The sequence below is a fragment of the Eublepharis macularius genome, chromosome 1 (assembly GCF_028583425.1).
Source record: "Eublepharis macularius isolate TG4126 chromosome 1, MPM_Emac_v1.0, whole genome shotgun sequence".
Classification (NCBI taxonomy): Eukaryota; Metazoa; Chordata; class Lepidosauria; order Squamata; family Eublepharidae; genus Eublepharis; species Eublepharis macularius.
In genome coordinates this window covers 225,940,407-225,953,741 of record NC_072790.1, presented here as the reverse complement: position 1 = coordinate 225,953,741, position 13,335 = coordinate 225,940,407, and the positions used below count along the sequence as shown (strand labels likewise).

Below are 13,335 nucleotides of genomic sequence, written 5' to 3'. Positions count from 1 at the left end.
GCGGAGGGACTGCGGGCAGGAAAGGAAGAGCGCGCAGAGGCCACCCTCGTGTAGCCGAAGCCGGGCCGGCCACACTTCCAGGGCAGATTTCCACCCCTTTCGCAGCTGGGTCGAGGAAATCCGGATCGCGCCCCTGCCTCTGCCCCTGGTTTGCCAGAAAGCCACCCCCTCTTCGCTGAGCGCCGCGTTCTTCTTCCTTTGCACGCCCACCCTCCTCCCCGGCTGGCAAACGCCCAGCATGAGAGGGGAAGGAGGAGTCTGCAAGGGAGGAGCCGCTCGCTCGCCTGCTCAGCAATCGGGCAGCGGCAGCAGCAAGCGGGGGGTTAAGCGCTGTTTGTCTGCCGGGGCTCTTGCCTCGCTCGCCTCCCGTTCTTCTCAGAGACTGCCCTGGCTTCTCCTCCGTGCCGAGGTACCGATTTAGATACAGGTAAGGCGGGTAGGGGAAGAACTGTGGCAGCTGAGATTCTTCGGCGGTCTCTGGAGCTTTGGTAACAGCTGGTGGGGAGGAGCAGGCGGAGAAGGGGCGCAGAGGGAAGGGAGTTGCACTTTCGCTAGCTCCCTTATTGCGCAACGGCGTTTGGGGACGGGGGTTCCTAGACAAGGCGAAGCAGGCCCAGTGGGCCTGATATATTGGGCTGGGCTGATAAGAAATATACCGAGTCCCAGGAGTTTGTTTCTAGAAAGTGAAGTGCAAGAGTTGAATCTCTATCGTAAGTTTTTCCTGAGGAGTCAACCCGAGTCAAGACTTCCTGGGACAGGCATGCATAATCGTGAAGAAGACACCTCTGAGTGGGTGCAGAGTGTCACTTCCCTCTTGCTGAGGAGTTGCAACCAGCCGACATGGGGTTGGACTAGATTACCCTGGAGGTCCCTTGCAACCAACCAACATGAGGTTGGACTACATGACCCTGGAGACCCCTTCCAACCCTATGATTCTATGGCATACAGCTGGGATAGAGAGAGACAGAAATGGCAAGGCAATCGTTTAGAAATTAAAGTGCCAATTTGTTAAAACTACATGTTAAGTGACTGACACTGTGAGTGAGTTAGGAAAGCATAATGTTGGCAAATGTAGATGTTTGTTCTGAAAGAAGAAAGACCAGATTCCTTTGTTTCAGATGTTTTGGAAATAATAACATTTAGCAAACCCTCATGCTGTCTCCAGTATTTTTTTTTATAGCTGTCGCTGAATGCTGCTTCTAACGTGCAGAAAGTTCTTACAAACTTTCTTCAGGTTAATTGGTCTTCAGTAGAACAACAGAATAGGAGTCCAGTGGTGCCTTTAGGAACCAACAAGGTTTTCAGGGTGTAAGCTCACGAGAGTCAGCTTCCTTCTTCAGATGTGTCTGAAGAAGGGAGCTCTGACTCTCGAAAGCTTACGCCCTGAAAATCTTTTTAGTCTCTAAGGTGCAGCTGGACTCAAAACTTTCTTCAGATCGTCTTCATAAATCATGGGATCATGGCTATTACTTCTTTCTATAATTTTGGGAATTACTGCTGCACTTAAACTTGTTTTATGGAACTTACTGCGCAGTGCCATGCAGAGTTTCTCCAACCTAAGTGTATCAGGATCCATGGATTTAAACTGGATTATCTCTGTATTGGGTTGTACTGTCAGTGAAACAACTGGCCTTGGTTATAGGTAGCTTTGAAAAAAATAAATAAAATGCAGTAGAACCTCCATGTTCAGAGGCAATATTCTTCAGAATACCAACTGCTGCAGGCACGCAAGGGAGAAACATTGTGTTCGTGCCCTGCTTTGTGTGTTTCCTGGAAGCATCTGGCTGACCACTGTTGAAAAGATGTTGGGATAAATGAACCTTGTGTCTGATCTATTGGGGCTCTTCTTAATTTGTTCTAGCTGTGAATGCATAGAACCTCTATGTACAATGGCTGAACCACTAACCGGCCAATTCTCACTGCTTCCCAAGGGAAAGTTACTTACCAGAATTGCTAACACTAGTGTCATTAATGCTGGATCTATGGCTGGAGGAGGGGAGAAAAATTGGATTTGAAATCCATACTTTAACCCTAATTTGGCTGGTTGATTGATCAAACGATGCTTCTAAATCCAAAGAGAATAAACTTAAAGCACTGTAACTTGAGCTTAGTTCTGACTCCTTCTGGATTACAAAAGCCAAGGGTTCCACAATGCTGGAAGATAAAGGCAAAAATGAAAATATCACCTCAGCTTTTGTTTTTCCATATACTGAACATTTCCAGTGAGCTCAGTTGCCACTCAAGGAAAGCCGAAGAGCGAGGGTCAGAGGATGCCTCATTCCAGGACCCAGAGTGGCATAATTGTTAGGATGTTGTAGTGTTTAAATTCACAGTCTGCCTTGGTGCTCACTGGGTGGCCTTAGGCTAACCTACATCCGTTGAGTTGTTGCGAGGATGAAATGGGGGAAGGAAGATCCAAGATTGCTATCTGGAGTTCCTTGGAAGAAGGGGCAGGGGAAATAAAATGCAAGACAAAGATTCATGATTCAGACTCCAGAATATAAAGCAACCATGATGCCGAGGAAGATATTTTTTAGCTCTCCCAATTGGAATGGGGCCACTTGGGCTGTTTCAAGACTCGTGTTACGGACATGCAGGCTAAAATGAAAAGGTATAAAAGTTAGTAAATGGAATTGCCGTCTTCAAGTCAGCTTCATCAATTAGATTAATTTGTTTTCTCAGACCATTTGATCTACTGAAAAGGCACCCTCTTAATAAGGCAACACGATTTTTTAAAATAAAGTTTTTGTAAAAGAAATGCTTAGAAAAACTGCATGTAGCAAATGCCATTCGCACAAGGAAATGTTTTTTCTAAAGATGAAGGATATTTAGATATACGAGCATTATCTCATAATGAACAAAGTTTTTTCCTTCAAAGCTCTTTCATTCATATGCAAACGTATGCAAAATTAATAGATTAAAATATGTACAATTAAAATTTATTGCATTTGGTGACAGTTTCTTTAGACTGAACAGATGCTTTGTTTCCCATGTTGTATCTTGACACCAGCAATTTAGTTGCGAACTGTGTTCTTTTTTCCTTTGGTCCCACTGTGCTACTCTTTATTTATTATTTTTTAGTTTATTTTTGTCCTGACCTTCTTCCAGAAACTTAAGGGCAGCATGCATCAGTCTCCTTGCCTTCATTTTATCTTCCCAACTACAACCCTGTGAGGTAGATTAGGCTGAGAGTGACTCAGCACGTTTCCATGGAAGAGTGAGGATTTGAACCTGGGTCTCTTAGATTCTATTCTGGCACTGAAACTGCTCCAGCAAACTGTGGGGATTCCTCAGAGTTTATGAATGTAGAAAAAGTACAATTTTTGTAAATGTCTTGTTGAAACCAGCCTACTCAAAATTAAAGCAACAGCGCTTCCCAGGCAGACATCACCATGGGTTGTTTAGTTGTTGCGTCTGAATATGTAAACCAGACCTGTGCACCCTGATGCACTAAGTCCACCAGTCACCTGCAGAGTGCTTCACACCCCTTCCCTGCTTTTGCAGTCCCTGATAGGAAGCAGAAAGTTCATTGCCACCATATGTAGCTGGTGGTCTGTATTTGACTTGAGAGGAGGGTACCAGTAGTTATGCAGATCTACCTATAGTAATGGGTGAGGATTGGCTGCGAACCAGGATGTGAAGCCAAATTTTGAAGTGGACTGTGTTAACTATGGTTAAGCCTTATATCTTGTCAGAGCAAGCTGTGGTGAAGGTGGTTTTCTTGTCCCTTCAACCTCTCTGCAAGCAGGTTTCATGGGTGTCTCTTTGTACATACCCTCTGGGAACCATCAAGTCATGCTTTTTGCTGTGCATTTTCTGATCTTGATTAGAGTTACAACAGTGGCCACAGTTAATCATACTGAATCATGGTTAGCTTCAAAATTCTCGTGTCCTGATATAGTTAAATGTTAGGGGACAGGAATGAAAAAGATTTACAGTGTCATCCAGGGCTTTTTTTCAGCAGGGACACAGTGGAACAGAGTTCCGGCACCACTTGAAAATGGTCACATGGCTGGTGGCCCCGCCCCCTGCTCTCCAGACAAAGGGGAGTTTAGATTGCCCTCCATGCCAGCGGCGCGGAGGGCAATCTAAACTCCCCTCTGTCTGGAGAGCAGGGGGCGGGGCCACCAGCCATGTGACCATTTTCGCCAAGGTTTTTTAAAGTTTAAATTGACTTCCAGCTGATCCAAAGTGACGTCACTGTGCGGTCCTGGGAGCATGTGTGCACTTTGCGCATATGTATGTGGTACCAGGGGTACTACCTCCCAGCAAGAGTTTCCCCCTGCACTGGCAACCCAGTAAGTTCCACCTCCTCTTTTCCCAGAAAAAAAAGTCCTGGTGTCATCGTATTTAAAGTTACTTCCATCCATAAATTTCATTGGGCTTATACTAATGTATTTCTGTATGAGATTGCACTTCTAATGTCCTCACAATCTTGTGATAATGTCTGTAAAACTGTATGTTAATCTCATTTCAGGGGAGAAAGTCTTCCCATATGTCTCTAGTAAATAGGGGGCATTTCCATAGACTCTATATAAGGTTTGGGGTGGGAAAGAGACTAGGCCTGATACAGTGCTTGCTAGTCTGTTGGAAGCAATCTTTGTGAGGTAAACTTTGTTGAGAGATTACTTACCTGTGACTAGCTTTATTTAGCCAAGAGAAGTTCTGAACATGAACCTCCTACATCTAAATCTTAGTGCTCTGCCTGCTGTTTTTTGCTGAGACCCTTTTAGTTCTGTCTTGGAAGACAAGCAAGTCTTGGCCTGGCTAATAAATGAAGGGGTGATGTACTGAGCATCTTCATGTACTCTGCTCTTATTTCTTTTGGGTTACAAATGTAGGCAATTCTGAATACCCATGCCTTTCTTTTCGAACAGCAGAGGTTAATAATTACTCCTACATCGCCTTGGGCAGTAAGAGTGCTTTCCTTCTGTGCTGTTTGCCAAGGAGGAAGGGGTTTAAACTTCCTTTCTACTTTGTCCCCAGGCTTAGAAGCAAAATAGCAGCTGTCCCATATTCCCTTGCAGTGAGAAAGAGAAAATGGGGGAGGCTCCCTTTGAAAAGGACACTTCAGCCAAGCGTTTAGGCCCAGGAGGTCCAAAGTAGCTGTATCCTACTCCAGGACTGGTGAGACAGTGGTCTGTTTTACTGGCACATATCTTCTAGTCTGGCATTCTGTTTCCAGCAATAGCCAACCAGGTGTCTCTGGGAAGATTGCAAGCAGAGTATGAAAGGAATAGTCTTTGTGTTTTATATGTGCCTTGTAGCTGGTATATGGGGTACACTGCTGTTGAACCTGGAGGTTATATTTGGCTTTCTTAGTGGATTGACAAAACTATTGACAGATTGACTGGAGCTCGGTATATTTAGCCTGGAGAGGAGACGACTGAGAGGTGATATGATAACCATCTTCAAGTACTCGAAGGGCTGTCATAGAAAGAATGGTGCAGAGTTGTTTTCAGTTGCCCCAGAAGATCGGACCAGAACCAACAGGTTGAAATTCAATCAAAAGAGTTTTCAGCTAAACATTAGGAAGAACTTCCTGACAGTTAGAGCGGTCCCTGATCTCCCATCTCCTTGGGAGGTGGTGGGCTCTCCTTTGGAGGTTTTTAAGCAGAGCCTAGATGGCCATCTGACAGCAGTGCTGATTCTGCGAGCTTGGGCAGATCATGAGAGGGAGGGCAGGAAGGGTTACATCAGTGCTTAGTTCTCGTAGCCCGTTCTTACATGCCCTAGGTAATGCCGATCGCCACTTTGGGATCAGGAAACAATTTTCCCCAGGCCAGTTTGGCTAGAGATCCTGATGGTGTTTTGCCATCTTCTGGGCATGGAGCCGGGGTCACTGGGGGTATGGGGGAGGGTAGTTGTGAATTTCCTGCATTGTGCAGGAGGTGGGACTAGATGACCCTGGAGGTAACTTCCAACCCTATGATTCTATCCTGTAAGAATTTATAACACTTTTAAACAGCCATCTAAGCCAGTGGCTGTCACCACATCTTGTAGCATTGAATTCCATTAGTTAATTATGTACTGGGTGATGAGTTATTCTCTTCCTTTCATAAATCTATTGCCTATTACTTTTATTAGGTGACTGCATGCTTTTGACCAAGCTGTGAATCAACAATAAAATACCGGTGGATCCTCTAGCAATAATTTAACCATGAACTACCATGGATCAAATGTTAACACTACAAAAGTGGTCAGAGAGACCCGCCTAGCAGTAAACAACTTATGTGAATATTCTCTTTTGTGTCAGAGGGTATCTACCACTTTAAAAACTTTTAAAAACTCCTTGTCTTACTTTTTCCTATTTTGCCACTACTCCATCCCCCCCCCCCGCCCCTGCACAATATGGCTATTCCCTGCCAGAAACCCAGTCAGTGCTTTCTTGTATAACTGTTGATTTATTATGTAAAACCACACTCACTATGCAAATGTGCATTTCTGCTAGGATCTGTTTCCTGACTTGTGGGGTTTAAGCAACTAATAAAAATTGTTCACCCATTTTTCTGTTCTCAGCCTGTTGGGGGAACATCTGGATTTCATCTCCAGCCCTAATTTCCTTTGGAATAGTCCTGAAGATGAATCCAAACTCCTTCCTGAGACTTTCTCTCTCAGTGGGCTGATAATGGGACTGGACCCCATATCCCTAGGAGAGCCCCATGGCGCAGAGCAGTAAGCTGCAGTCCAAGCTGTGCTCACGACCCGAGTTCAATCCTGGCGGAAGCTGGGTTCAGGTAGCCAACTCAAGGTTGACTCAGCCTTCCATCCTTCCGAGGTCGGTAAAATGAGTACCCAGTTTGCTGGGGGTAGAGTGTAGATGACTGGGGAAGGCAATGGCAAACCACCCTGTAACAGAAGTCTGCCAAGAAAACGTCATGATGTGACGTCCCCCCATGGGTCAGTAATGACTTGGCACCTTTCCCTTTTACCCCATATCCCTAAACACCAAATCCTGTAACCATCCTTGTGTTCTACATTAATCCAGCTAGAATGCCTACTGCCCCCAGTGCCATACTTGTAATCTCAGGATCCCCCTTTGCTAATGAACACTTAGTAGGGAATTGCTAGGGAGGTTCCACCCTTGCACATCTCTTATTCAATATGCACAGGAGAGCTTCCTGGTAGGTAGAGCCAAGTTTTTTCTTCTGTCTCCTATTCTGCTGCTGTTGAAAACTTGCTGTCAGAAGGCAGTTGCAACACCTTGCCTAATAGTAGGGCCATCTCTCAGTGCTGCTGTGAGAAAACAGAGCCAGTATGATGTAGTGGTTAAAAGTGTCAGACTAGGAAGTGGGAGACCTAGGTTTGAATTCCTGCTGTGCCATGGAACTCATTAGGTGACCATGGGCCAGTCGCGCTCTGTCAGCCTGACCTACTTTACAGGGTTGTTATGAGGATAAAGTGGAGGAGAGGAGAATGATGTAAGCCACTCTGGGTCTCCATTGGGGGGGAAAGGCAGAGTATAAAATCAAGTAAATAAATAAAAATTCTTTACTTACTACAGTACTATTTTCCATTGGCTCACAGATCTGTTTAACTGGCCTCTTGTCTCGAACAAGATAAATGGAAGGACATATCCTTCTTTTTGAGGCTTAATTGTTTTCCTTGTCCAAACTTTTCTCCTCAACTTTCCAATCAAAGCACTCCCTAGAATGGAATCTTCGTAGACAGATGGTTCTCCAACCCTATTCCTTATAGAATGGGTTGCAAATTTCTCTAAAGCAGGTTGTTTGGTTGCTTGGCTTCTTTCGTAATAGAGAGACATTTCCTAAAAATGGGCTTTTAAATAGCTGCTTGCCTACTCTCCTAGGGTAAGGCTTGTGTGCAGGGAAATGAAGAAGTTTTTGTCAATATACTTTTCCCTCCTTCAAGAAGAGCTTCATGATCATGACTTTTGAGAAGTGATTTGAAGGCAAGAGTGGGGTGCAATCTAAGTGTTCTGAGAACAGTCGGCCCTTAAAAAAATAATTGTACTCTCCTCTGAAGTGTCTTTTAAAATGGCCAACCATTGGATCCAGAAGGGAGTGCACAATTTCAAATCTGTCGATTTCATGGGTTCTTTGCAGGTCTTGGAAGTGATGCTTCTAGTCATACCATCTATAATGGCAATAGACTTCTGAGTCCAGTCGCATAAGAGTTTAGATAGGACTGCATGTAATCTGCACCTCTGTGATCACAAAATTCAGCACCATGGAGGGCAAATCAAGACAAAATCAAGACAGAAGAGGGGAAAATAAGGGAAGGTGCTAAAATGATGCACGCTATGGAGACAGTGAATAGAGAGAACTTTATTCCAGATATCAGGATCCCCCAATGAAACTGACTGACATTCATTTCAAGGCAGTCAAAAGAAAGCATTTCTTTACACAATATACTTTGGAATAAAAAATGTGAGCCACTAATGTAGATGGCCCTTTTTTTATAATCATTCCCAAATTCATGGTAGTGTGTCTGTGATAACAACAGTTCTTATCTTGGTTACAAACTGGCAACCAATCTTAGATTTAACCTACTTTGTACTATGGATCTAAATAGATATAAAACTAATTAACTAACCATTATAACAATGAATAAAGAGAGAAACAAATGAAACTCAAATTACTTGTAGATGCAGTTGTCAGCTGGTAGTCTTCCAACGTGCCTTTCAGCTGCTGATTTTCTGCAAGGGTAAACTTCTGCTGCCAGTTTTCTTTTAATGTCTTGCCTGTATCTGTACTGTCTTCTCTCTCCAGTTCCTTGCCAGCTCCTCCTCCACCTTTCAGCAGCTGTTGTTGATCCAGTCCAAATGGGCTCTTCTTGTGTGGTTATAAGTTAGAATATTTAAACTCGTGATGCTCCCTGTGTGCAGTTTTGATGTACAGTAAGGATGGGACTTAAATGGAACATCTATGTACATCAGGCAGATTAAAAGCAGAAGCTGAGGAAAGCCAACCAAGGAAGGCCTCTGGACGCTACTGAAGGCACGATGCAGGACTAGATGGACCTTTGATCTAATCCATAGGGCTTCTCTTAGGTTTTTATGTGTTTGTCTCTCTGCTTTTATTTCTCACAAAAACAAGCCTTTGCAGCTACATATATAAAGCAGAATTCAAATGTTATGGGGAGGGGAGGCCTTGGGGCTTTTATACTATGCATCTGCATTATTTACAATGATATGCTAGTCACCTCTGTTGAGCAGGAACGAGTTCCAGGTAACCCAGCCACGAGACTTTATACACTGAAAGGGAGACAGCTCTTTTTCTGACAGACCATCAATGTGCCTCGATTTATCAATAAGATTGTGAGCAGGTGGGTTAATAAGTATCTTTTGTGGAACTATTTGCAAGTCTATTCTATGTAATGCCTGTCCCTTCTGCACGGTGAGCAGCAAACTAAGAGAGCAATCCTAAGTAGGTGTATTCAGTTGGGCTTACTCCTGGAAAAGGCTTCTTAGAATTGGACTGCAAATTATGCAAAATAAACTGATAATTGTACATGAATTCAATTTACATGAATTATTCAAAATGTGGAATTCATTTTGGCGTGTAATATACAGAAATACTAGACTTAGGGAGGCTGACAGCTTGAGACCCCTAGCCCAGGTTGGGTAGCCATGATGGTCTGCAGTGGAACAGCAATATTCAAGTCCAGTACCACCATAGAAACGGACAAGATTTTCATGGTATAAGCTTTCGAGAATCAAAGCTCCCTTCATTAGATCTGTATCTGACAAAGAGAGCTTGTGAGTCTCAAAAGTTTACACTCTAAAAAACTTGTCTTTAAGATGCTGCTGGACTTGAATCTTGCAGGAATGCGTGTTCCTGCATGTGCCTCATTAATTAAATGGGACCATTGTTCTGTTTTGTCTCTGCCATGAGATGTATAGGTGGAGAGGGAGTGATTGCTTCATTCTTCTTCATAAAGTCCAACTAGATTTCCAAGGTATGAGCTTTTGAGAGTCAAAGCTCCCTTCATCTGACTCTTGAAAGCTCATACCTTGGAAATCTAGTTGGTCTTTAAAGCACCATTGGATCCAAATTTTCAATTTCAACTGCAGACCAACATGGCTACCCACCTGAAATTATCATTCTTCTTGCATCTTCAGACTGGAAAGCTTTCTCATCAGTAACCCGCTCACTGCAAGATGGTATTTCCTCTCCCCTTCATTATTTTGCTCACAGAGAGACATCTTATTAAGGGTGATGGTTCTCCCCACATTCCCACCCATTTAAAATGGTGTAAGCTTTTATGATATTTATTGCTGCACAGGCCAGAAACAAAAACTAGATGTTTCTGCTCCTCTTTACAGCTTCAGCAGCTACAGAGCCTCTTCTCCCAGGGAAAGCAACCTGCCCAGAATGGATCTGAGTCCTGTTGGTTTGCTCACCTCTTTCTGATAAACGCATGCAAGTCTGAACTCATCCATTCCCAGCTAGGGTGTGACTTCAGGCCCAGTTGATTGGGTTAATAAAGTTCGTTGAAGAGAAAGCTGCAGGTCACTGGTGACTCACTCCTGGGGTTATCTTGCCGCCTGCTGTTACTTGAAAGACTTGTCCTAAAGTTCGTGCAAACGGAAGGGGGATGGGAAAGAATCTGCCATGGCAACCAGGCTCTCCATTAACATTTCCTCCACCCAATTTATTGTTGCCTCAGTTTGTGGCTTGCAAAATAACTGGTAATTTGTTAACCTTGCCGTATGGCACAAGAATGTTAGAAAAGCCTTGTTGTATCAGGCTGTCTGGTCCTGTATTCTGTTTCCCACTTGCCTCTGGAAGCTTAAAAACAAGGCTTGATGGCCCTTCCCATTTGTTTCCGCCTGGCAACTGATATTCAGACTGTCTGAATACGAGGGGTTCCACTTGGCTCATTGCTAATAGCGCCGGTCCAATCCTTTGAATTTCAAAAGGGATTGCTATGTCTGTGAAAGTAAGTTATGCAAGTTGTCGGCATTGTGTGAAAAGTAGGGAAGGGGGTGTGACTCAGTGACAGAGTGATCACTTTGCATGCAGAAATCCCAGGTTTGATATTGAACATTTCCACTTAAAAGATGCTTATAGTAGGTGAGGTGCAAGATCTCTGACTGAGACCCTGTGGCCAGTCAGAGTAGAGGGCACTGGCCTCGATAGACCAAAAGTCTGACTTGTGTTCATGTGCTTCCTTTTGTTGGTCCTATTCCCACCAGTTTCACAAAGTGACTTTGTTCTACAGATGTGATGGCCGGGGGTGGGAGGATTCGAAAATGTATTTCCCCCTTGAAGACTTCTTTTCAATTTTAACGATGGAAAACTTGAATATTTGGGGCAGCATTGAAAATACTTTCTTTAAAACACGTATTGTGAAAAATAGTATCTTAAGACAGACTACAGCATGGCAAAGGTACATGTCCTGAATGGTAGTGCATAGTGTAGACGTTTGGTGTTTGCTGTCTCTAGTGTTGGATATATTTGCAATTTTGTTTCCAGCAATCTACTTTTAAATTTCATAAACACTACCTTTGTGTATGCTAAGTAAGTTATAAACTGTGCATTTTATGTTATTAAAGCACTAAGCTTAGACCTGATGAGAAATGAAGGATCGCATATATTTCTGTTTTCCCCAAAACAGAGGTGCAGGAAAAAATGATCCTTGTGCACAGGAAGACTGGATGAATTATTTTTAAAAAAATGGACTGACAAATTTCCATTTAGTGGGGAGATGTTCCTGACGTAGGCACTTGTTCATAATTCTGCTTACGGCACTTGGACACAAAACGACATCTTTCCAGTAGATCTAAACTCATGGAAGAAAAGGAACTCCCTTAAATATTCCAGACTGTAAGGCTATAATTATTAAAATGATAAGCACCTCACATCAGATCTTAAACCAGGGTGGTAACTAGTGAACTTTCAGAGAACGTTTTAAGATCTTTCTGACTCTCATCAGCTAGTGGCTAAGAGAATGAAGTATGATCTGGGAGGTCCCCGTTTCAAATCTCACCTCTGCCATGAACTCAGCCTCTAGTTTTCCTTAAGCAAACCACTCTCTCAGCCCTCCCCTTTCAGCAACATGAGGCTAATAATACTTGCCTACCTTGCAGGGCTGGTGGTGATAGTGATTATTAACTTAATGTATAGCCTGCCTTTCTCGCTGGGACAAAGTGGATTACAATATATGAAATGCAAGTCAATCAGACAGCAAAGACTTCCAATAAACAATGCAGTCAGACTAGGATTACAAAGCTGGAAAACAATGCAAACAAAAAACTTTCTAAGGCATTATGTACCATAACACAGAAAAGGTGTGTTATGAAGGTAGAGGACATTTTGGATGGTTTGGACAATAAAAGCACAGTAGAAATGTTAAGTGTTGTTAGCACAAGACAGAAGATGGGTTGCCAAAATATGAACCAGGTGAAATTTAGAAATTGTTTTCAAGGGCAGCCTCATATAGAGCTCATTAAAGTAGTTAACATTGAGAGGTTAGTAAAACACGTGTGATATTTTTATAACCACCCTCTTTCCAAGCCTTGAAGATGCTTTGTCCAATCAAAGTGGAAAAGACAGGAATTGGCCATCACCCAACTAATAGAACATTCTCTCCCTGGGATCATAACAATTACAGTTAGTAATGCAAAAATTTAATACAGAAATTCAGATTGTCTGAAGTGCAGAATGTTACACTTGCTGGTCTCAGTAAATTGCTTTTTGGCAGTTTTAATTCCAACTGTAGAATTTAAAAGTGTGTGTGTGAGAGAAAGAGAGACATACACACAAAAATGCATGCAGGGTAGAAAACCTGGGGGGGGGGGTGGAATGGATTTTTCCAAATATTTATGTATGGTTTTCAGTTAGCTCATCTGGGATTTTTCTACCCTTGGCTGCAGAATGACTATTGTAAAACAGAAATTTAGCATAGGAAATGAGACCTTGCTGATCTTGTCTTGTGACTTTTGCTGCTGAGCAGCTGTTTCTGGGTGTGGGGGCTAATTCCTGGGGGGGGGGGGAGACCTGCCAATTCTGCAAGTAAGACAATTTTCTCACCTCGTTTACTGAATCAGCTAACAAGAACACAGAGATCCCTGATTCTGCCCCCTCCCCGAGGTGTTCTTTTCATGCATGCCAGCATCTTAAAAGGCTGACTCACATTGTAAGAATTTATGCCCTTATATATGTACAAATTCCAGAGGGGGTAACACTCTGTGGCAGCAAAATTGAAAAGTTCCAGAGGAGTTAGCCGTGTTAGTTTGTAGTTTGCAAAATAGTAAAGAAAGAGTCCAGTCTTTGTGAGCATCTGACGAAGAGAGCTGTGGTTCTCGAAAGCTTATGCCACAATAAAGTTGGTTAGTCTTAAAGGCACTACTGGACTCTTTACTATTTT

The 13,335-nt window shown here is 43.2% G+C and overlaps 1 protein-coding gene across 2 annotated transcripts in view; it reads left to right on the top strand.

Annotated features, from left to right (window-relative positions):
• The first annotated feature begins 265 nt into the window (after positions 1-265).
• CAPN1 (calpain 1) overlaps positions 266-13,335 on the top strand; it is a 54,441-nt gene continuing 41,371 nt past the window's right edge. Inside the window, exon 1 of one of the 2 annotated variants that reach the window (XM_054989905.1) lies at positions 266-409. The gene's annotated coding sequence lies outside the window, so the exon portion shown is untranslated. Of the gene's footprint in view, positions 428-13,335 lie in introns of both variants that reach the window. The other variant, XM_054989898.1, reaches the window with a different exon arrangement.